Source organism: Trachypithecus francoisi, unplaced genomic scaffold (genome assembly GCF_009764315.1).
Source record: "Trachypithecus francoisi isolate TF-2019V2 unplaced genomic scaffold, Tfra_2.0 Lachesis_group5, whole genome shotgun sequence".
Taxonomy (NCBI): domain Eukaryota; kingdom Metazoa; phylum Chordata; class Mammalia; order Primates; family Cercopithecidae; genus Trachypithecus; species Trachypithecus francoisi.
Genome location: NW_022681470.1, coordinates 119,577,841 through 119,604,641, shown reverse-complemented (window position 1 = coordinate 119,604,641; position 26,801 = coordinate 119,577,841). Strand labels below are relative to the sequence as shown.

Here is a 26,801-nt window from a genome sequence, read left to right as displayed (position 1 = left end):
TTTTACCGTGCACCTGGAAAAACTGCAGACACTCAATGTCAACCCATGAAAACAGTCTGAAGTGGGGATGTACCCTGCAAAGCCACAAAAGCACAGCTATCCAAGGCTCTGGGAGCCCACCTCTTATATTAGAGTCCCCCTGGATGTGAAACATACAGTCAAAGGATATCATTTTGGAATTTTAAGGTTTAATGACTGCCTTTTTGGCCAATTTCTCCCTTTTGGAATAGGAGTATTTACCCAATGCCTGTACCTCCATTTAATCTATGAAATCGCTAATATGCTTTTGATTTTACATGCTCATAGATGGAAGAGACTTGCCTTGTCTCAAACGAGACGCTGGACTTGGACTTTTGGGTTAATGTTGGAATGCGTTAAGATTTTGGGGAACTGTTGGGAATGCATGATTGTGTTATGAAATGTGAGCACATGAGATTTCAGAGGGACCAGGGGGCAGAATGATATGTTTTGGCTGTGTCACCACCCAAATCTCATCTTTAATTGTAACTTTCATAATCTCCACATGTCAATGGAGGGACCCAGTGGGAGGTAATTGAATCATGGGGTCAGTTTTCCCCATGCTATTCTCATGATAGGGAGTGAGTTGTCAGGAGATCTGATGGTTTTGTAACCATCTGGCATTTTCTCTTTCTTGCTGTCATGTGAAGAAGGACATATTTGCTTCCCATTGTGCCATGACTGTAAGTTTCCTGAGACCTCTCCAGTCTTGCAGAAGTGTAAATTTCCTGAGGCCTCTCCAGCCTTGCGGAAGTGTCAGTCAAACTTCCTTTCTTTCTAAATTACCCAGTCTCGAGTTATTTATGGCAGCGTAAGAGTGGACTACTACAGGTAATTATGGAATAATTGACCAGATAAAATGCCTAGTGTAATGCCAGAAATATATTAATACACTTCAAAAATATTAGCTGTTAACAATATTAACATCCCCATCATATTTATTTGTTAAATAGTCCCAATAGATAGCATGTAGTTGATGGAAAATTGTGAAATTTTACTTGGTAATTACAAAATAATTGCTCCACCTTCCCCCATAATGTGGATATATCTCTTTGTAGCTGAAAAAGAAAATCTCTGAGACATCAGTAGCTCAAGGGATGTTGTTCATTACCTTAAACATTTTCCACAATTCATCAACAACATCATGTTCTCACCTTTCTCCCTCACAATGTTCCCAGACACAGTTTCAGCTACAGTGCACGGCAATGACTTCTGGTGTCATATTTTTCCCCACTGCTATCATTGGGACTATTGGATATAAAAGTATCCACCCTGAATTAGCTAAAGACAATACAGTTGCCTTGCAGTACAAGTATTTGAGATTCCTAACTTTTCATAAAGCTTATGTAATCTTTGTCTAGCTTTCCAACTGCTTCTTCTACTGCTTCCTCACACATCCCAATTGCTACATTTCTAATGCCTCTGTCCCCTTAGATATTACAGACTGTTAATGGCCTACTAACACATCAAAATTAAACTCAAAGTTCATTTCCTCTCAGAAGGTTTCTCCAACTCCTGGCCTCAAGCAAACTTAGGAGATAATGTGGGTCTTTTTTTCTCACAGTGGCTTCCTGTGGGGGTATAAGCAGAAAGGTCAGATTTATAATACCTAGAGAACTTTCTTTTTAAATATCCATATGCTGAGGGCTTTTCTTCCCTAAATGTTGTGGGAATGAGTGTAAGAATGTATAATATACAAATTTCCCAAGGTAACTTTAATAAAGCATCCACTACTTCCTTTTCCTATGACACTATACATAAACATTGATTCTTGACTTTGTAACTCTTATACATACCCAGTCACTGTGCAGTCACCTTATTTTATAAGTTTAGTTTTATATTTATCACCCTTACCAAAATCCTTGACAGCAGGAATTTTATCTTTTTAATACCAAGAAAGTATAATGCTAAATACTTGGTAAAAATCAGTAAGTGTCTTTTTATGCTGACACATGATGAATATATTTTAAGACCATTTTACTTATTTTATTGTCACTTAACTATAAATCTCAAGTAGAATAACAAAACATGTGTTGAAAAAAAGTTTTTTTATATTCCAACAGAGAAAAAACAGTCTAAACATTAAAGTTCAAATATTTTGTTTTATAAGAAAGTCACCATTCACTTTTACTGTACACAAAATAAATAAGGTTAGTTTTACTTTACTAGTTAATTTACTCATAATAAATTGTGTAAAAATATTGAGTGGTTTGTCTGACATCTTCTGCAGAAAGATGCATCATCAGCAGTAAGAATTGATAGCTTGACAGGCTACTAGTAGACACAAACCCTAAAACAGAACAAATCCTAAAACTGTTGAGAACTTCCATGTGTCTTAATTTGACAATAAACATCTCCATAGATATGTCACTCAGGCACAACAGAACCAAAGCCAAACCGAACAAAACAAATCATATCTATAATCTAGGTTGTATCAAAAAAGTTAAATTTCTTTTGTATTTGATACAAGTAATATAAATATGATTTATAATACTATTAAATACTTTCAAAATAGAATGCACACAAATATGCATTGATATATTTTGAATATACAGTGAAACTAGAATTTACATTAAAATTATTTAAAACATATGTATTTTAGCTACTTATGTGCTAGAACGTAAGTAGTACAAAGAGAAGTGAAGTAGTCACATCATGAGTACATAATATGATGAATGTTGTCATAGAAATATGAATTATAATTGTGTGATCACAAAGTCAGCTACTCACTTTGACTTAAAGATTTATGAAATATGTTAGATGACGATTGAGTTGAGCATTAAAGAATGGGTGGCAGTTTTGCAGGAGTGAAAGCAGAAGCTCAGAGAACCTGGTGTGTTTGGGAGGAAGGTAAGAAGGTTCATGTCCTTGAAGCATAGGAAGGTGAAGATAATAGATAAGTTCAAAGATGTTGGAAAGACATGGAACTCGCCATAGAGAAATGCAAATCAAAACCACAATGAGATACTATCTCACACCAGTTAGAATGGCGATCATTAAAAGTCAGGAAACAACAGGTGCTGGAGAGGATGTGGACAAATAGGAACACTTTTACACTGTTGGTGGGACTGTAAACTAGTTCAATCATTGTGGAAAACAGCATGGCGATTCTTCGAGGATCTAGAACTAGAAATACCATCTAGAACTAGCCATCCCATTACTGGGTATATACCCAAAGGATTATAAATCATGCTGCTATAAAGACACATGCACACATACGTTTATTGTGGCACTATTCACAATGGCAAAGACTTGGAATCAACTCAAATGTCCATCAGTGACAGACTGGATTAAGAAAATGTGGCACATATACACCATGAAATACTATGCAGCAATAAAAAAAGATGAGTTCGTGTTCTTTGCAGGAACATGGATGCAGTTGGAACCCATCATTCTCAGCAAACTATCGCAAGAACAGAAAACCAAATACCACATGTTCTCACTCATAGGTGGGAATTGAACAATGAGATCATTTGAACTCAGGAAGGGGAACATCACACATTGGGGCCTATTATGGGGAGGGAAGAGAGGGGAGGGATAGCATTAGGAGAAACACCTAATGTAAATGATGAGTTAATGGGTGCAGCACACCAACATGGCACATGCACTCATATGTAACAAACCTGCACATTGTGCACATGTACCCTAGAACTTAAAGTATAATTAAAAAAAAAAAAAAGAAAGAAAAGAGATGGAAAGCCTCATAGGCTATAGGTGCATCAACATATTGGCAACAGGAAGTTAGCAAAGGTGTTTATCAAATGCAGTGGCATGAGCAAATGTATTTGTTTCTTTAATTTAGTCAGAAAACCCAAGTGGTTGAGTGGAGAATAGATCTGGTAAAGTTAGGTGACTATGGCAAGAGTTCAGAAAATTTATTTTTAGAGGTCTGAAAAAGGCTAATGACTGATGATATATTAAAAAGCTATTTAGGATTGGTTGAATAGGAGAAAATAAAGAGATGAGTGGAAGCTTTAATACATATATGTCTGATTGAAATAAGTGCTATACTTTTCCTTAGAGGGGATTGGTTTTTAAAACTAAAATTATAGCTTACTTCTCAACTTTAAAAAATAGTGTCCGTAAAAACTATTTATGTAGCTTCCCTGGAAAGATCTCAATTGTTCTGGTTCAATTTCATTTCCTCAGAAGTTAGACTTTCCAAGCTAAATGATGATGAATGATAATTATTCTGTAATGAAACCTCAACTTGGCACCAACAAACAAGACAACATGAAATGGGGATTAAAAGTTTGCCTCTAATTACTGTATTTTAGTAATGAAGATGAACATTTTGGTACTTTTTAGAATTCAAAAGGCTTGTTCTATCATTTTGGCTTCTGTAGAAAAGCTACTGAAGGTTGTCTACCACTTTACATCTTAATGGGTACAATGCAAAAAATAAGTTAGTTTTAGACAAAAAAAAGGATTAAAATTTAAAATCTTTAAAAACATGTCAACCTAATTTTAATTACATGATTGTAGAACATTTAAAAGCTGATATCAGCTGAAAATTTATATTTCAGTGAATACTTAAAAATTTTAGAATATACAACTTACATTTTCACAAATTAAGTGAATTGCTAAGATAAGATGAAGTGTATCAAAATGTCACCATAAAACATAGCTACCTTAATATGAATAAACATGAAGAAGATCTGAATGGCTTCATAGAATATGTAATAAACATGTGAGGATGAGAAGAGTTCCGTGTCCCTTTACATTGCCTACAAGCTTCCCTTTTGTTGTTCTTCCTTCTGCATATGTATATTCATTTATAAGAACATAAGCAGGAAAGAAGAGCCTCAAGAAAATCCCAAAAGTGATTTAACATTATATTCTTGGTGTTTTATATATCACAATTTATTTTGTATGGGAGAAATTGCCTTCAATATATGAAATTTAGGCTCATAAAATGATAGGCTAATAAAATGCAAGCTTTTATATTAAAAATAGAAAAGTATACACATTATAATACTATCATGTTAGTGATTTGTAGAAGTTGTACAAAATACAGCAACCCTGTAAGGCCTATAGGACCTTAATTTAAGGAAAATGTAACTGGCTCAGGTGGGGGGTGCAAGTATTGCAACTTTTTCATGGTTATGGATACTATGTGGTAGATCTGGGTTTTAATTTTTTTTTATTTATGATGTATTTGTTCTTCCCTAGTATAACAGAATAGTTGAGTACAGAGTCTGTGTTAACCACATGGCCTGTGTTCAAATTCTATTCACACCATTTTCTAGCTTAGTCAAGTTACTAGTAGATCTTTTTTTCAGTTTTCTCTAGTGTAGAATGAAGAAAATAATGGTACTCTGAGAGCTACTGTTTGGTTTAAATGATGCAATACTTGCTCATCATTTAAATTTTGCCAGATCAATTAAACACTAATAAATATTGACTTTTATTGTTGTTCTCCAAAAATTTACATTTTATTTATTAAAATAAGTAATATCCAACTTCAGGATCTAGCAGAGAAAATATTTTGACTATTAAAATGTAATATGATTTCAACATTTAGTTATTCATTTCTTCCTCTTACCTACATTGCTTATTATGAGCAGACTGGCCTGAGAGCAGGAATAATCATCATAGCTTTGTAGTCCTCTAATTCTGTAAGTTGAAAAAATAGATAGGGAATTTTTTAAAATATGTAATACTTTTACAATTAATAGCGGTTTTTGAAAAAAACCAAATTAATTAAAACAATTTTAAAATAGATAATCTCCCCTAGATTGGGAGGAAAAATACTGAGATGGCAGTAAGCAATCTGAAAAAGCAATTAAAATACATTAGAGGAGTGAAACTATTTCTGCCTTTTCTGCCTCTTGACCATGTGGTTTTCAAAGATTAATTATATTTTGGATGATTTCACATTGGAAAGTAAATAGACACATGTCAAACTAACCCAGAGGGAAGCTGGGAGAAATTCCAATGACTATTACTTGAATTGAACATTGTACCCACCACTAAAATGCTAATTTACTTTGGCTGTACAGCTAAAGCTATCCATGTCTGGAATGGAAGATCTAGTAAGTACCTTGATCATTTTTGCCTGAACTGCAGTCAGCTGTTGCTATGGTCAATTTCTACTCTGTATCTTCACAATATAGTAAGAATTCTAATAATATAATAATAATAGTAATAGTAACAACAGTGACAAATATTTATTGAGCATCTGTCAAATGTCTGGTACTATGTATATAATTTTGATATATACTAAATAATTTGATCATTACAGATATTGAGGCAAGTGTCAACCTGTTACTCACATTCAGTATTTTTAAGTAAGGAGTTTGAGGCTCAACAACATTAAATATCTTGCCCAGGGCCACACAGTGTAACTGGTATTATTTTATCTCAAGTGTTAGATCTGTTGCTCTGTGTTGTGATACTGTTTGAGGTATTGAATGGAGGGAGAAGGCAGATTATCTGCAAATCTAACTTTAAGAAATAGGAGCAGGGATCTAGGCTCATCTTCCCCAACTGGCTAAGTAGTTTCCAACTGGCCAGCTGGAATTTTCCCATCTTGATTTAAGTAATGAGCAGACATTACACTGAAAGTCATTGCAGAATTCTAAATCCCAGCTTCTCTTATTTGTGGATTAGACTTTCTGAGTCACAATGACTATGAATCCCCTCATGACTAACAATTTCATTATTAGAATTATTTCTGACCTCATAGTCCTAGGTAAAATCCATTTAAAGATATTAGTTTATGAAAAAGTAATTAAATTCACTGTTAATGAAGAAAAATTAAATGATTCTGTATAAACAGAATTTTAAAATAGATAATCTCTCCTAGATTGGGAGGAAGAATACTGAGATGGCAGTAAGCAATCTGAAAAAGCAATTAAAATACATTAGAGGAGTGAAACTATTTTATATGATACTGCGATGGTGGATACATGTCATTATATATTTGCCAAAATCCATAGAATATACAACACAAATTCTACTGTAAATTGTGGAGTTTAATGTTAATGCATTAGTATTGGCTAATCAATTATAATAAATGTAACATCTTAATGCAAGATGTAAATAATAAGAGAAACTATGTGCATGTGTATGGAATAGAAGGAAGATATAGGAACACTAATTTCTGCTCTTTTTTTTGTAAGTCTAAAACTTGTTTAAAAAATAAAGTCTGTTAATTAAAAAAAATAAAATGTATATTCTAGGACATAGGATGAGTTAAATAGAAAATAAAATGTGCATACAAGAAGTGGTTATCTGCAGTCCCTATGCTGAACTTAAGAGTATCATTTCAAATATTCTATTTTGTCTGTCATCAGACCACTTGTCTCCATTTCAAAGCCATATCAAGAGCTCAAAATATGTATGCATGGAATTGAGTTGGAGAATGTCATCAAGTCTTATACCTAACTTCCAGTAATCTTGCTGGAATTGCCCTGACAGTTTTAAAACAACTACAAGAAAAGACTTCAACACTATCATTTAAGTGGATGTCACAAAGTAGATTTCAGTTAAATAACAAAATGATTTAACTTTCCTTGAAAAACAATTTGCACAAAAAAATGAGGAAACTATTTACATAAATGACTGGCTTGCTCACGCTAAAAGAGAATGTATCAGAATTCTCTGGCAGATTCAGTTTTGCACTCTTAATTTAGTTATAGTACTTCAGATTAAAGAATTTCACAACATAAGAATGTTGTAAATATTTAAGAGATGATGCCTTAGATCAGCAATTCCTAAGGACCTCACTGTTTAAAATTTATTTTTCTCTTATACTTAAAATGAAGATTGGGATTGTTTATAAATATTCATTTCATGGATATCTTCCCACAACTCTCTTCTTACAGCAGGAGCCACCTGCTTTGAACAGCCTTAGAGTGCAAACCATACTAAAAGGAATTGGCAAATGCCAGAAGACAGTGGTGTTAAGTGTTGGCTGGCTTCTTAAGCTCCCTCCTCCATACAGCAAGTCCAAAAGTGCCTAGGCGATGAGCACTCAGAGAAATGGTGGCTATTGGGCCACTACATACCTATATTCTGTAAAATGCTTTTACAAAATTATTGTTTCTAAAGTACTTCTATATCTCTGGGACGAAAAGTGTCTAAAAAAATTACTCCTACATTCAGAAATTTAGAGCAGTCAATTTAATAGCTCTAGTTTTGTTACTTGGTTTGTATTTGTTTGCTTTAGAATAAAAACAAGTTTAAGTCTGGCCAAAATAAGAGGTTATTTTAGCATTAAAATTCCAAATTAAATATTATCATTTATCTAGCTTATTAAGCTTTTCTCTATTTTATTTTTTATTTTTTAATAATCATCCTACCTGAATTCTATATGTTAAAATAATTTAGAAGACTGCATGGTGGTTTTTCCAGGGTTTTAGTACAGGTTGTAACAAATCACTGTGCCATATAATTGTGTTCATATTGTCTTGTAAATGTCAGTATCCTAAAGTGGGAGGGACACAAGGTTTGCAATCACTATATCTCAATTCCTTATCTAGCTCCGTCATCCTCTTAGGTGTATCACTTGGGTTATAATTTCAGTTTGTCTAGAAAAAGAGAGTCCAACCTATTCACACAATATCTGAAACATACTTGTTGGTGAACGGATCCTTCACTGAGCCATTTTGAAGAACAAATAAGCTTACATATGAAAGTTTCTTTGTATACAGTAAAGTAGTATGCAAATATGTTGTAAAATATTCAGATAGTTGCAATATTTGACTAATAGTAAATATACAAACCATGGTTATTTCTAATTTGCTGATCATTTGAAGAAGTCTGGATTAGAAAGTTGAAACTTTTAGCCCAGCTGTTCATTTAAGATAAAGCTTTAAGAGTGACACCATCAGTATCTATTAGGATAACTAGATTCCTCTCTTTCCATTACTTCTTCCTCATACCTGAAGGACTTCTTGATACCAACAAGTTTTATCCCTTGACTACTATTTTATAATAGTAAAGAGATCAGGAGATCAAAATACAGAACATGTATTTTGTTTGATTAAACATGTTCCAATTTTGTTGAAACTGATATTACATATTAGAAAACAATTTTTCAATGAGCTGTATTTCCAAAACAACACTATTACATAAAATAAACAGCATCATCAGAAGTTACTTTTGTATATATTAATTTTTGTGAGACAATGTTGCATAAGAATTTTGGAATAGGAGAAGAAAGAGGGAATGATAAATAGGTAAAATCTACTCTGGACTTTTAGTGTTTAGTGTTACGTTCATTATCAACCTTTATTTAAATTAAATGTAAGAGTAAGTTTAATATGTACAATCTTACTAAAAATGATCTTAGTCTAAGTATTAAAGTCCCTTAGTTGTTAACATTGTGTTTAAATATTTAGTCTTTAATGAAGCATCTTTTTTCAAATTTTATTTTTACAGCACATCTTTTATTAAAGCTTAGTTGTAACTTTAATATCATTATGATAAAGTCTTAGTATTATTCAGATTCCCTTAGAGTTTTAGAGTTTGCTAGATAAGTTTTTTTCTATTTAATACTTATAAAACTGGCTTAGGATATGTATGGCTGATGGCATCACCTTAGATACAGCTCACAAAGTGAAAGGACTTCAGGAGCATACTCTTGAGACACAACGGGAATTTAAGTGCCTTCTCAACCACATGTTCTAGAGAAGCTACAACTAGGCACTAAGACTTTCATTTCAATGCAAGACCTTGAGACTCTGAAAACTGAAAAATCTTTGGAAAGACCCAAAGCTGGATTTATGTCTTAGAGACATTTATCAGAGAAGTGTGGGTACTATTTTTTAATTAATGTGATGGTGGTTAGATTGTTTTATCTCCATTGTTGTGTTAATGGTCATATGCTTCATTTTTGGATATTGGGTGGTAGGCAGTGATGACGCAGCACACTGAACTAACTTCTCCGAACTGCTCTGTGTGGACCCCATCAGTGCCAGAGGAAGCACATGTAAACTTACTATGTAGAGTCCACAAAACACGCAGGCACTCATATATGTTGGGTCACCCATTAAACTGGTCACATCAGAGGGAAGGTAACTTTCATAAGCTGATAAATTTGTATTCTACATCAGCTACAGTGATGAATACTGATGCCATCTGTAGCACTGAGGCTCTAACACTGGCTTGAGATTAGTGGTTATAGGAAGCAGTAGAGGTAGAAATAATGGAGACAAGATTCCAGTATTGACCTGGGCTCATGCTGGAAGCCATTACCTGTGAGCTAGTAGCAGCCTTAGTTGCCATACATCTTCTGAGTCCATCTTTTGAGCAATGGCAACAGAGTTCTAGGAAGCAACTCACGATGGTGGCAGAAAAATCTTACTAGACAGCTCTAGAAGACAGAAGCAACCACGGTCCTCGAAAACTAATGAAGAATTAGCCTTGGTACAAATGTGTGCAGTTCAGATCAGCTATAGTTCAGTTGGCAGAGAACAGTCGTAGAAATAGCTTTTAGGTGTGTACCTCATCATGGACTTCAACCAGTAATCATTGCCCCTTAGAGAAATCATATGAGCTGCAAAATATTTGCAACTGAACCACATTTGGTAACATATTGACCACCAATGCTTGTGAAAGTTCTGAGGAATATTACCAAGGGAGGGAAGCAGAGAAGGGATAATTTGGAATGAGCTGAATTATCACCTCAGCTTTGAGATTGTACTAAAGTTAAAGAAAAACTATGAACCTTATTCAGAGGATGCCACAGAGTCTCAGTGGATTGTTGTATCACTCTTTTGTCAAGGACTAATGAGAATCAATTTTTTGCTTAAAACACAGGAAACATGGATTGATTTTATTAAACACTACTTTTTTTCTTTCAATGTCAATTTTTATGACATTATTTATACATGCTACTGACTATATAGCATAGTTTGAATCTGAACTTCCAAATGTATTTATAGTTCTTCTTATTCTTGATCATACCTCTATCTTATATAAATGAGAAATTATTCCTTACAATAATAATTTTCTCTCAATTCAATATTTCAGCTGTTTTGCTATATCTTAAATTATTTGATGCTGGGCTCTATATCATTTCTTCTTCTGTTTGTAAAAGATTTTGTTTGATATTTGTTTGGTATTTTTTATGTCTTACTTAATGAGCTATTTTGCTTTTTGATGCCATACATTGGGTCTGGGTCAAAAATCATGTATTCCTATCTTTCATAATGGCTGGAATATTACTAATTCACTTAATATAAGTGGATTTATATAGAAGCCTAGATTTAGCTGTGGATTGATTGAATGCCCTTTTGGTAAATGTAATTCTGAATAGCAAATAGCCAAATGTCTTTTATTCTGTATTCAGGAAATTTTAATTTAAGGAAAAGTGATGCAAGGTTTACTTGGTAAATGCATTTTCTGAATTTCATAAATATTCTGAGTCAGTAGTCACTCCTTTATGAATTTGTAAGAGGCCAAATAACACCCCAAAATAAAGTTTCTCTTAAATTACATTCTTATTGTAAAGGAAAATAGCATGTAATTGATGAAAAATCTCACAAAACATTCTTTCTTCCATCTCCTAAAAAGTAGAATTATAAAAAGAGCAGCTGTACAACAAGCATTCAGACCTTTCACTGTCAGAAATGCCATCTGCTTTTCTGTACTTTTGCCTAAATATTTAATAATTATGTCTAGACATCTGATAAAAACACAAAGAGATTAACCATTTCTTCACTGATTACAACTTTAGAAATTAACCTCATGAAAATTCACACCACATAACATAATTTAATTAGTTTTATTTTAAATACAGATAATGAAAATTTAGTCATGAAATACACACACACACACACACACACACACACATATGACATTCATTTGATTTTAAGATACCATTGAGTATAACATGCGAAATTAAAATGAAGATTAATGGTGTTTTGGAAAACTACATGAGTATTGATTATATAACAATCAAATTTTCAAAAATACTATATCCAAAAATTTATGTATGTCAAAATCAAAAAAAACAACAAAACACACTATATTACTTCTACCCTTAATGTAAGTGCATATATATATATATATATATATATATATAAGATTAAAAGAAGTTTTCTAGTTCTGCTATTGTTATATAGTCATATATAGAATATCCACATATATTAGATTAGGGTAACTAAAATTTGCCAAACAAATCTTTAACTAAGCCACCTTTCATGTCTATGGAAACCCAAGTCAGTATAGCTTGCCAATCCTGCTGCCAGGGCTGCCTATAAGATAGTATTGATCCAGATCCTTGAGAACTCCTGGAACCTGGAGAACTGCTTTTTCTGTCAGGACACCACTGCCAGGACAACACTGATGTAAGCCTGACAGGGCATGATAAGTTAAAGTGAGAGATGGTTGCTATGAGTTTTACATCTGCCTCATTTCGGTGCAGAAGACCACAATCTAGATAGATTCTTGGGCAGTACCAAATGACACTGCCCCAGATGTAATTGCCAGTAGTGAGTAAACCTATGAAGGTTTGACCAACCTCAACAAGGCAGGGACAGCTGCCAAGGATGGTGAAGTCCAGGAAATCATCTGGTATTTTATGAAGTCCGGTCTCCTGAGAAGGAGACTGATCACCTGTTTTACAGTAACAACAGTAAGGTGAAAGTAGACATGAAAAATAAGATTGTCTCCCATTTTGACAGTTTTATCTTTCATATCTACTTACCCCAAATAATCTAGTCAGAATGGCTCTGGGCATAGTTCCTTAGTTCAAGGCTTTGGGTAGTAGTTTGTTTACCAAAGACCTTCTTGAGTGAAAATAGGAAGGAACTAAGACATGACCAATGAAGATCAAGTGAGCCTAAGTTTACTTCTATCAGTCAATCTTACTCTGCAAAACTGTCCCAGGTGGCTGTCATTTTTCCAGTGGAATAGAAGATGAAGGTAATGGGTATTACAGTTTTAAAAAAATCAATGGTTTTAGCTTGACTCCTGGAGGAGCCTGGTTAATATCAAACCTGAATATTTGCCTGCTTATATTTACTGTAATATATATACTATATATAATATATATACATATATACAACTTCTATACTATATATACACACACATATATATACACACACATATGATTCAAAAATATGGAAATTCAGATTTCTGCTTCCAATTAAAATAATATAGTCATAAAATATTTCAAGCCATTTCTTATTCCACTGTGGTATAAGCTCCCTAAGTAGTAGGAGGAGTACCTCCTACTGTATATTTCAGAATCCCTTCCTTCCTTACCAATGTGTGTCTGTGACATCCCCTTAATGTCATTGATAATGTCCAATTATGTGTTTCACTGCATCACTTTTCTAAGGCATGTTCTAGTTACTTGGCTTTTCCACCTGGGTACAATATCAATTTTAGTATAATTACCTGCCTCTCTTTTTCTTGCCAGAATAGTATGAAAAAGAACTGATGTGCAATTAATAATTATTATATCTATTTACATACACATAATTGCATTTTTGCATTCTCAAGAATGTATACTTTTAGAGTTACTGTTTACATGTGTACAAGACAAACATCTTCAGAGTTAAATACATCCATGACATTCATAATATTTAGAATAATAAACATTAAGAGTAAAGGACAAGAGAGCAGGTTCCATCTGACTTTCCAAAGGGAAATAAAAACTTGCTATTTTGTGTTTTTTTTTTTTAAATCCTGATCTGTATTGATTCTCACCATCTTTTAAGCCACTATCACCAGGAGTCTTGAAAATATGGGAGAAAGTTTGGGCTTATTCTCAACATTCGGTCACAGCACCATCAATGATCTAGAAGAATCTGCACTTTCTTTGACTTCTTAGATCTTCTGTTTTCTATCCCCATCTATGGACTTTCTGGAGTCCCAGACCTCTCCCAACATCCTCTCCATTTTTCCTGGTCCCCTTGGGATTTCCCTCTTTACTAAGAAAAGTCATTACATGAGAATTTAAAGTAAAAGGAAGGTGAGGAATCTAAAGCTGGAGAATTTAGTGCCAGCAAAGGATGGTTTAATGTTTTCTGAAAGAGATTGACTGAAAATGTCAAGATAACAGGAGAAATAGCCTCTGTTAACTAAGAGGCAGCAGATAAGTTCCCAGACACCCTTAAGAATATTGTTGAGAAGAAGACACCTTTCTGAACCAGTTTTTTTAATGCAGAGAAAAGTGTCCTATTCTGAAAACAAAAACAAAAACAAAAACAGACAAAAAGTGCCACAAGGGACATATATTAGTAAGGAAGAGAAGCGAGCACCAGGATTTAAGACAGAAAGTAATAGGCTAATTGTAATGTTTTGTGCAAATGCAGTCAGTTTATAATCAAGACTGCCTTTATCTATAAGGCTGTTAATCCTGAAGCCTTCAAAGCAAAAGATAAACACCAGCTGCCAGTCTTTTGGTTGTACAATAAGAAGGCCTGGACAATGAAAATCCTTTCTCTGGAATGGTTCCTTTGATGCTTTGACCCTGAAGTCAGGAAGTACCTTGTTAGTAAGGGATTGACTTTTAAAGTTCTTTTGATACTGCACAATGCCCGTGGCCACCCAGAATCCCATGAGTTCAATATCAAAGACCTCTAAGTGTTCTACTTGCCCTGAAACACGTTTCTAATTCAGCCTGTAGATCAGAAGGTCATAAGAACCTTCAAGGCTCATTACACTTGTTACTCTATGGGAAGTATTTTCAGTGCTATGAAAGTGAACCCCAAAAGACAGAACACCATGAAATTCCATTGAAGATGTCACTGTTCTTATAGAAAAATCCATGAAATCCATGAAAGCCATCAGATTTCTGCTGGAGAAAATTGTCCATATGTTGCACATGTCTACACAGGATTTACAACAGAGCCAGTCAGGAAAACTATGAAAGAGATTGTGGATATGAAAAAAAAGGTGATGAATACAGGGTTTCCAGCTATAGATTTTGTAGACGTTCAAGAGCTAGTAGACACCACACCACAGGAATTAACAGAAGACCACTTTATGGAGATGAGAGTTTCAGAACCAGAGCCAGGTAACAGACAGAAAGTTTATGATTATTCAAGACTTCCTTTGCTTTTTATGACATGGGCCCTTCCATGATACAAGCACTGAAGTAAAGTAAATGATGGAAAAAGGAAAAATATGGAAATATTTTTAGATAAATGAAAAAGCAAAAGTCAGAAAGAATTACGATGTATTTTCATAAAGTGACATGGAGAGTGCCTGCCTCTCCTTTCTCTCCTTCCATCTCCCTCATCTCTTCTGCCTCCGTCATGGAGACAGCAAGACCAGCCCCTTTTTTTCCTTTTCCTTCTCAGCTTAATCAATGTGAAGATAATGAGGATGAAGACTTTTATAATGATTCACTTTCACTTAATGGATAGTATATAAATTTTCTGTTTTCTATGATTTTCTTAATAATATTTTCTTTTCTCTAGCTTACTTTGTCATAAAAATACAGTATATGATACACATAACACACAAAATGTGTGTCAATCAATGCTTTATGCTACTGGTACGTCTTCCAGTCAACAGTAGGCTATTAGTAGTTACGTTTTGAGGGAATCAAAAGTTACACATGGGTTTTTGACTGCACAGGGCATCAGCACCCCTAAGTCTCTCATTGTTCAAGGGTCCAGTGTACATGTATAGATATTAGCGACAAAGGAGGAGGTGTGTAAACACTCAATTAATATTTTATAATAAGTGATGTAAAAGCTTCAGTTGAATTTTTGAATATTCAAGCTTGAGCTTAATTTGGAATATGAGCAAGAGGGAGTACATACAAAAACAAAGGTGTTTGTCTTTTAAAAAATGTTTAACTTTCTCCTTTTGAGTTCATGCAAAAATGAGAAGGTTCCGCCCTCTCCCCGCAACCACCCAAGATTTGAAATGTGTAAGAAAAGAGAGGCGAGGGAGGAGAAAACATACATGGTATGGAAAAAAAATGTAATAAAAAGTAGAAAGATTTAAATTAACTAATACTTAATTTTAAATTGTTCATTTTATAGAAGTGCAGCTCAACTTTTGGCTCAGCCATTATGCAATGATACATAAAAGTCTCGGGGAGGGAGGAGGCCGGCTGGTAGGTAGGTGGAGGGTGATAATTTTGTACGTACATAAAATAAAGTGGTGATGTTTCTCATCCAGTTCAGTCACAAGGCAAAGGAAAAAAGTGAAGTGAGACTGGAGGGGGAAGAAGCAGGATCCAAGGCATAGCATGTTGGCTTGGGGGAACCAGCCCCTGGCTACTGCAGCCATTCCAGCTAGGACATCAGACATGTGAGTGGGGACACTAGTTAAGATGATTCCAGGTGTTATCTGACTGCAGTTGCATGAAAGATCTCCAAATAGAAACAACATAGCTGAGGCAAACCAATCCACAGAGCTGTGAGACAGACAATTAAAAAATCACCATATGAAGTCGTGAAATTTTGGGATGGTTTGTTGCACAGCAATTGATTATTGGAACAAACTCCTTTACCAGATTGCTAATGAGACCATATTTTCTCCTTGTTGATTCTTTCCAATTTATTCATCAAATATTTATTAAATGTCATCTCCTATGACAGGCTCTGGGTATAATAAGGTAAATAAAATATCATACTTTCCTCCAATGGACTACCCTCAGTTATATAATTGTTTCTCTTGAAAAATCTTAAGAGGGGAATTAATGGATATTTTAGTATTTGCTATCAGAACAATTAGTTAATACTCTGTAATAAGTTAATTTGACCCTTTTTTCTCAAATTATCTGCAGAAAACTTTGTTTTCTTGAATAAATTATAATGCATAAAAATATAGATATAGGTGAAATATTTTTATAACCTCCTGGTGAGTGAGGTTATACAAATATCAGGACACAAAAAGCCATGAATCAAAAAATTTAAAGATTTGACTCCATGAATGGAAAAAAAAAAATATTGTGGCAGTAAACATAATAAACACAATAAAAGAACAAACATTTGAAAGAAAAGAATTCTAAATCTATGACAGAGAAAATGTTAAAAATTTTTAATATTAAAGAGCTCCTAGATATTTATAATAAAATGTCAAACCAATAAAATATAGGCAAGAAATGTGGAAATACAATTTATGGAATAAGAAATGAAAATTAGAAATATACATATAATAACATATTTAAATTCATTAATAGGAAAAATAAATTTGAAAGAAATTCTCCTTAAGAGAATTTTCTCTCCAATAAGGTTTTAAGGTCAATAATGTCTAGAACATCTCTTAATTCAATCTGATATGGGGAACAGGCAGTCTCTTATGCAACATGATTGCTAAAATCTTTTGCAAATTCAGTATTATTATACTCTGTGTACAAGTAATAATATAATCATCTTGGAAAATACTTATTTTCCAAACAGTTATAATGTAGTATAAAGTGAAAATCTTTGTGTGTAAGTAATACAAACAACCTTAAAATTGTCTGTTAAAATTCTACAAATCCCACAGTTGAGTCTATTATACAGAAAAAAAAGCATCAGTATATGAGAATACATGTCTCATGCTTACGGCTGCACTGTTTGAAACAACATAAATGCCAATCAATAAGAATAGTTAAATTAAAAAATCATATATCCAAACTGCGTAGTTTTATAGTATGCAGCTTTTTTTTTTTTTTTTTTTTTTTTTTTTTTGAGACGGAGTCTCGCTCTGTCGCCCAGGCTGGAGTGCAGTGGCCGGATCTCAGCTCACTGCAAGCTCCGCCTCCCAGGTTTACGCCATTCTCCTGCCTCAGCCTCCCGAGTAGCTGGGACTACAGGCGCCCGCCACCGCGCCCGGCTAGTTTTTTGTATTTTTTTAGTAGAGACGGGGTTTCACCGTATTAGCCTAATCCTGAAATTAGGTCAGGATTTCTCCTGACCTCGTGATCCGCCCGTCTCGGCCTCCCAAAGTGCTGGGATTACAGGCTTGAGCCACCGCACCCGGCCGTATGCAGCTATTAACATGTGTGTTTCATTTATAATTATTGACTTGGAAAAGTACTTATATTACTAAGTGGGAAAAATTAAATGTGAAATTATGGTGTGATTCATTTTTATTGTTCAAAAAATAAACAGAAATAAAAAAGTGCATGTAATAAATTTGTGTATTTGGATATACTGATCTACCATAATTATATAAAAATGTACATAAAACTTAGTAGTATTTGACTAAGAGGTAAAAGACTAAAAGGAGTTTAAGATGATTACTCTTATTCTATATGTATTTGTCAAATTTAAATAAATTATTTTTCTACTTTTAAATATCTTATTTTTCATATCATTTGAACCTATAATTCTACTTCTCAGAAGTCATCTTAAGGATAATAAAAAAGCCAGAAAAAAGTGGAGAACAACTATTGTCGTTCATATTATATATAATGACTAAGTTGAAAACACCCAAAAAATTCAGTCACAGGGAACTGATCAAGTAAATCAGGTTGAAGTCTTAATTATGATACTTGTTCATATTAAAAGTATGTCTTTCAAAGAATGTTTAATGATCTTGGAAAATAATAGCTTTTAATGAACTTGGTAAATAATAGCTTTTAATGATGTTGGAAAATAATGATATTGGAAAATGATTTTGGAAAATAGTTTTAATGATCTTGGAAAATACTTGGATGTAGTATAAGTGAAAAAAGGAGGATAATCTTTGTGTACAATAATATGAACAACCTTAAAACACAATTATGCCTATAGAGATACACACATATACACAGAAAGATAAAAATAATATAGAAGAAAACTATTGTGATGAAATCTTGCTACAATTAGGAGTGATATTAGTTTCAATTTACTTTTTACACTTTTCTATAATTTCTGAAATTTTTATAATAATTGTCATTGGTTTTCTAATTCTGCAAAAGAATATATCACAGTCAACATGAAAATATCACAATGAGTCAGGAATTTTGTGACTTCTTTAAGAAGGTATTAGTTGATTATCCTTCTAATCAAGGTAAAACTTTGTTTCTGATATCTGTATAAAAGAATTATTTCCCATGCTTATTCACCAAAGTTCATTATGCAGAAAAAAAATTAAACAAACAAAAATGACTACATGAAGTAGTACTGAATATAATGAATATCCTGAATTCTAAAACTCAATGAAGAAAGAACTACTTGATTCATTGTTTAAATGATTATAAAAATGAAATTCAAGAAATAATTTGGGAATATTTGAATACTAATAAAAAGATGTAATAGTTCAGCAAATTGAAGATAACAGAATGGATTAACATTGTTGGAAAAAATTAGCCGTCAAACAGCAAATATTTCCACTTTTCAGCAGATACCATTGTCTTTCATGCCTTATGCAATATAGCCTAACCAAATATTTAGATAATCTGGGAATTCAATTTAATGAAACAGCCTCTTTTCCCATCCATTATTAGTAATACATTAGTTTTCACAGTGATTTAGCAAATTTATCTTTCTAGTTATTTTGGTTGAACTAATGTTAGCACCCTGCAGATTGTTCTTGGTGTGAGAGAATATTTCTTCCACTCAGGCCTCAGAGTTTGGCAGCATTTAGCTAGAGATTTTAAATTTGCACTAGTTAATTCATCCCATGAATCATTAACCTAGTATAAAAAATAAACAGTGACTTGGGTTAAGCACAGCAATTTAAATATTTTGCAGAGATTCAGGAGATATTTTAAATGGTCAGTAGTTTTGGAGGAAATAATAGTATATTTTGTCAAGTATTCCAGATAAGGGAGGTAGATACTATATGAATAACATGCTAGTTATTACTGTATGAATATTAAAATAAAAGCAATAAAAATAAAATGTAAGCACTAGAAGAATAATCAAAAATACCGATGAGCTGCTAATCACTGTTAGTCATAGGAAGCACGTTTTTGTTTGTTTTCTTAAAATATGGACCACTTTCTTGTATAGTATCGCATGTTTGAGATACTACTGAATGTTTCACTGAATGTTTCATATTGTGATAAATATTAAAGACTAGTAATTATATGCATTAGATTATCTACAGTAATGTCATTTTTCATAGACAAGCATGGTGCTTAGCTATTAAAGAAAATAAATGTTAGTGGCCAAATCTCCAATGTGTATACTCAAAGCTATTTACATTTAATACTCATTACTGATGTTTAAAATTTCAGGTTTAATATGGACATTATGTACCATGAAAATCATAAAGTGTAGTAATATTTCACTATGCATTCATTAGAATTATATGGAATTGCCATTTTTAAAAGATATAAATGTTGAACATGACCAGTATGATATGCATTTATCTAATATTTAGTTCTCCCCAAATCTTAAACTTGTCTTTAGGTACACTGTGGATTGTAGAATTAGGCATACTGAACAACATTTTAAATTTTTTAATGTGTAAACTTAATTGTATAAAGCTTGAAGTTCTTTGTTAGTTCAAGCTTCATATTTTCTATGGCCCTGCTGGACAAGAATGAAATTACACTCTGCCCTGTGTGAGACTTTATTAATTTTGATAATAAATGATTCTGCAATTTATTTTTCCTGTTTACACTATACAGGTGTGCCAAGCAAGAGATGCATTGTACTGGTTCTAGTCTCAGTTCTGTGATGACTAGAGCAACCTGGAGAGATAATAAAGCTTTTGTATTCCCCAAAAACCCTTCTAACAACAAGCTGGTGAATATAAGAGATCCCAGCAGATAGCCAGTCAAATTTAAGCTTCTCTACAAAGACTTCATCTATAGAAGCTTATGAGCAGCAACAACTGAACAGCAGTCTTTGAGATCTGCACATGTGTCTAACAAACATACTTTTCCTAATTCCTTTTTCAAACATTAAATCTTAGTAGAAAAATATGGTCACTCTTTAACAAATTTTTAAAAAATGACTTTAAACAATCTGATTTACAATATGTTTGCTTCTCTTTTCTCCTCCTTTCTCCTCTCCCATTGCTGCCCTTTCCCTCCCTTTTCTTTGTTCTTTTCATTTTAATGTGCAAGGCTATTAAAGAAACTACATGATTTTGCCTACTTATACTTTAAAAATGGTGAAAAATTTGCATTGAATTCAAAGTTTAGCCACCATTGTGGCTGATGCCCAACTCTTCTTTTCTTCTTTGCTGTAAGCATTATCATAGCCTCGGGAAAGAAATCCACAGGGGCTAGCAAACAGGCTCTCTCCAAAAGAGAATGTGTTTATAAACAAGTGTTTGTCCTCTCTATTCAACCTTTACCTATTCAAAATAAAAGCTAACTCTGTTCATACTTTGCTATAAATTTTACTCTTAATATTTTTGGTGAAGGGTAACAGGATAAGTAGGATTTGAATTTTTTCAAGTAGATTGTATGGTAACATTTATATTCATTCATTTATTCATTCTAATCAACCTCAGTTCCTGAATCTTTGATCTCTCTTACAAGTGAAAGGATTCCTAATGTCCATGTGAGCCAAGTTTTGGTTTCCGAAGAGGAGGAAGGATGCAGACTAAAAGGAAAGGTAAACATGTTGTACACCAGCTCTCAGTAACGGTAGAAGATTTATATGATGCTGCAACAAGAAAATGGGCTCTGCAACATAATGTGATTTGTGACAGATGTGAAGTCAGAGGTGGAAAAAGAAAAATAGAACAGCACAGTGCTGTCCTAATTGCTGAGGTATTGGAATGCAAATAAGAATTCATCAGATAGAACCCAGAATGGCTCAGCAAATTCAAGCTGTGTGCATGGAAACCCAGGGCCATGCAAAACAGATCAGTCCTCAAGATAGATGTAAAAGCTGCAATGGAAAGAAGATAGTTTTGGGAGAAGACAGTTCTAGTAATTTATATTGATAAAGCATGAAAGATGGCCAGAAAATAACATCCCATGATGAAGGAGACCAAAAACCAGGACCGGAGCCAGGAGATATTATCATTGCGTTAGATCAGAAAGACCATGCTGTTTTTATTTGACAAAGAGAAGACCTTTTCATATATATGGACATACAGCTGGTTGTAGTATTGCATGGCTTCTGAAAACCAATATCCACTCTTGACAACTGAACCATAGTCATCATCTCTCATCCAGATCATGTTGTCAAGCATGGAGCCATCAAGTGTGTGTTAAATGAAGGCAGCCCAATTTATTGTAGACCACATGAAGAGGCACTTAATCATTGAATTTAAGGTAAACTTTCTTGATAATGGCTTTCCCTTTTTTGACAAACTTCTTGCTGGAAAAACTCCTACCCAAGAGGAAAGAAGTAGAAGAGACTGATGAGATGAATCAAGTAGAATTGGTGGACTTTGATTCAAATCAGGAAAGACGATGCTGATGCCACTACAATGGAGAAGCAAATGCAGGACTATTACAATGGAAAAGCATGAAGGTGATAAACATCATTTCAGAGCTGTTCAGTGTCAAACCTTTTAAGCGGACCAGTGATAACACACGCTGCTGGCATTTTATGTGCAGTAGTGAATGAGCAGAGGACTGTAATCCTAATATGCTCACTACTTGCTACTGTTTTGTTTTACTATTCAACTAGAGTAGTGTTTTAAAAATTGAAAGAAGAATAAATACAAATTTTTAAAAAGTTGACAAGGATGAGCATGGCCAATAAAGCTCTCTCCACTTTCACAACAAATAGTTTTAAATTTGGTTTCCAGTGTAAGTTAATAGAAGGTATAACACAGAGAGCCATCAATACAAAGTGCTATATTAGTGAGATGCCAGAAGAGAAGTGATTATTCCTAATTATTATCTGATATTTTGTAAAACAATCTCTTTTGAGATACTAAATATATACTGAGAATCATAAAATTGTAAACATATAAATTATCTCATTTAGTAAATCAGTGAGACTATTTAATCCAGATAATGTAAACACTAAGAATACTTTTATTTTCCAGTAGATTGACTTTTACTTATTTTGCTTATTTTCTTTTGCATAAACTCAAAGGGAATTACATTTTTTCAGACTATGTCATTTAATATTTCCAATTTTAAAGAAAAATAGAGTATTTGGCATAATAAATGTCTATTTTACTATTTGTCTTTAGGTCATATGTAATTTTTCCTCTTAAAGTTTATTTTAAATGTGTTTTACAGTCCAATAAAGGGAACACTAACACAGATTGTAATTGTATTTCAGTAATTTATACTATTCATTCTATAACTGTGTAACCTTAAGCACCTTTAACACAAATTATATATATTGAAATGATAGGTTCCTTCTTTAAGCTTTCCATTAGCATGTTTGGAAATATTTTCCCTACATGGAGCTTAAGCATGTTATTTGTGGCATGGAAGCACCTGAGAGATTTCTTTGGTTCACAACACTCAGGACAAAGGGGACATGATCCCAGCAATGAGCTATTCACCTTGTATAAAGAGAATAAATATAATACTAATAAATGTAAATACCCTGCCTACTTTCAAGCCAGCTGGAATTGGAGTGACTAAATAAGACAAATGGGCTTAGGTTTAACGTGTTTATTTTTAAACCCTTTCTGAGAGTCATTATGCCCTTGTGCATGTTGTATAACCTTTATTTCTAACCGCAATGGGACTTAGTTTTCCATCAGTTTTACCATAGCTTTGGACTAAATTCCTCTATTTGTTTATTTGTTTACAATCTATTGTCTTTTTTCTGTTGCACTCTACTAGAATCCCAAACCTCCACTTATCTCTGTTGCTACAGCTAAGTTAAGCATATCAGCACACTCTGACAAAATTACTTTTAAACTGGGATTTTGACCTTAGACTTATGTGCTATTCTACCTTGGTAAAGCTCAAGAATACACACACACACAGACACACACACACACACACACACGATTATATTAAAATACACCTAAATTCCATGTTTCATTAATCATTTTCCATGAATTTTATATTAATCTTGTACATCAATGAGAGCTTTTAACAATTTCCTTCTCTGATTTTGAAACTTCAGTCTTCTCATATTTAACCCATTTTTGGACCTTTGATCCATATCAAGATAGCCTGTGAAGACTGTTGAACTGTTTGGCAAGGTCTCCAAAGCAGTGGTTTACAAATTGTGTGGCTTCACTCACATTCATTAAATTAATGTTCAATTAATTTAATGGCTATGAACAGACTTAAAATTGAAATAGAATAGAATAAAATAACTCAGATTGAATTTTATAATTTTTATATTACACTGAAAATGAAAAACTTGTAAAATTTTCAGTGTACACGTGTGTATGTATATGCTTGTGGTAAATATATTACTTTCATTACTTACTTAGGTTTGTATTTGAAAAGTTTTAAAGCCTAGAGCAGGATTTCTCATGCAAGAGTTACCAAATAATCCATTTAAAACATAGGTAATATAATAATAATAATAATAGTATGTGTATTATTTGCTTATAACGATTTATGTAATAAAATATACATGTACAAAGTTATGCAACAAATATGTATAAAGATTAGGAATAAATTTATTATTCATTTTACTTTACATAGCAAAAATGCCAGAAAGTTCCAGTTAAATAATACATTTTAAATTAATAACATTAACATGGCACACGCACCTGCTTTCCTGAATTTAAACTGACGAGGTTGTGTTTAATAATATGAAGATGTATTAGTACCTTTTAATTTTCAGTTGCTATTGATTTCATCTTTTAATTTTAAGAATGTTGTGTTGTCCTTGAATTACTGTGAAAGTCATTGTAGTTATTATGCACATTTACCTTGGCACTTGTTACTAAAAACTGCAGTAAGCTCATGTGTTCTAAGAGTGGGCACAGTTCGTGCACTCACAATTTGCATCTGATATTTACTGCAGTCGTGCAGGACATTTTTATTTTTCGATTTAGCGTGCTTGCAGACTCTTAACCCATACAATATCTCCATTTTCTGATCTCTTTTTTCTTTCAGAACTGATGCATAACTTTTGTTTTATATCATTCCTTGAATTCATTTGACTCTCTCTCAGAACAAATGCAGTGGGAAACAACAAGTAAGTGAAAACAATAAAATTCTTAGGAGAAAAGATGCTCACAAAATGATCCAGAACATGATTGGATTAATTCCTTTTTTGCTTATCTTTGAAATCAGAAAGTGAAATGTAAAATCTGTCATAAAACTTCCAGAATGTATTCTTGGAGCTTAGGATGTTCATAAATGCCAACGTGGAAAACCTGATCTAGATAATTTCTTCACATTTCGTAACTGCAGGGGTGTGTGTGTTTCTTATGTACCAACTACCTGTAGAAAAATAATCTGTGATAAGAAAAATATTGAAAGAAATAAAATGTTTATGCAGGAATTATACATGTTCAAAATTAATACTATCTACTATGCTAAAAATAAATACATGCCTATAAAAATATTTTAAAATACATACCATGACCAACACAAGACAGCAATTATAATGTACTTATAACAAAATATTCTTTCTAAAACTTATTAGAATTCCAACAATTTGTATTTGTGTATGTATACAATGAGCTTTGTAAAATGGTTAAGTTTTACATGGCAGGAGAACACTAAATTGCAATGCTAAGTGAACTCTACTCCCTAATTTTAGATTGTGAATGCCAAATTATAATAATCTCTATTTACTCTCTTGAGAAGTTACTAATATAGCCCTCAAGTGAAAAAAGAGTGAAAACCAGTTGTAAATTAATGGGACTAGAGTGCATATTTTTTAAAAATCAGTTTGCAACCACAAGAATTCATGTGGGTAATGAACCATACATTATGAGACATGACACTAAATGTTTAAATATAATATTAGAAATAGTTATAATTTACCAACTTTTAGAACAGTAAATAACATTGTTCTATATTAAAATATTAAATAAATCTAGATTTGATTTAATCTGGAATATATAGCTGAGGATATTGATTAACATAATCCAAGTAACTCACATGATGCAAAGTGGAAAATCATGATTTCTAGAGTAAATAGAACTTTTAAGATTATTTTTAGAAGTATAGTTTGTAAGATCATAAACAACAACAACAACAAAACTTCATTTTTCTAAAGCAACTTTCCAAAATTTCTTATAAGTCATATAAACAATTACTATGTTTTGATTGAGTATTGACCCTTAGCTTGAGGTACTATGTGTCTGAAGGCAAATTTTATTTTATTTTCCTTCTAGACATTTATTATATTTATTTGAATTGGGATAAGAAAAATTTTTAAAAGAAATAATTCACCCTTCCCTAATATTTACCTACAATAGAAATATCCATAGCTTACTGAAAAAAAGTATTTTGGAGAAGTTATCCCATATTTTCAGTTTTAGAAGGATAAGTATAAAAAACTGAATATTTTTGAGCAATCATTATATAGAATATAATATTGAATGGAATATCTGTATTGAGTAACATAATCTCCTTTTGACAGATCAGGAAACTGAGAATATGTAGTAAGACTGAGAAACTCACCCAACATTATATAACTAGTAAGTGGCAGATTCAGGATTTGTTTTTTGATGGATTCCAAACACATACAGCTTTATTGTGAAGTGTACCAAAACTCTGAAATTATAGTGGGTGGTTAAGCATAATTCTAAATGATGTTCAGACCTGACTTCTCCACATTTAGGCATTTCTCTTTAATATTGAGCAGTTTGGGGAACTAATTTATATCAACAAGTATGCATTTCCCATAAAATAAAAAGCAGAACTGAGCCTGGGCATGGTGGCTCATGCCTGTAATTCCAGCACTTTGGGAGGCCAAGGTGGGTGGATTACTTGAGGCCAAGAGTTTGAGACCAGCCTGGCCAACATGGTTAAACCCTGTCTCTACTAAAAATACAAAGATTAATCAGGTGTCATGATGTGTGCCTGTAGTCCCAGCTACTCAGGAGGCTGAGGCATAAGAATCACTCGAACACAGTGAAACACCGTCTCT

At 33.0% G+C, this 26,801-nt stretch overlaps 1 protein-coding gene and 1 pseudogene across 1 annotated transcript in view; one reads left to right on the top strand and one right to left on the bottom strand.

Annotated features, from left to right (window-relative positions):
• Nucleotides 1-26,801, bottom strand: part of OLFM3 (olfactomedin 3) — a 200,863-nt gene that overhangs the window by 66,104 nt on the left and 107,958 nt on the right. The window lies entirely within an intron of this gene.
• Nucleotides 1,224-22,388, top strand: LOC117076047 (annotated as a pseudogene).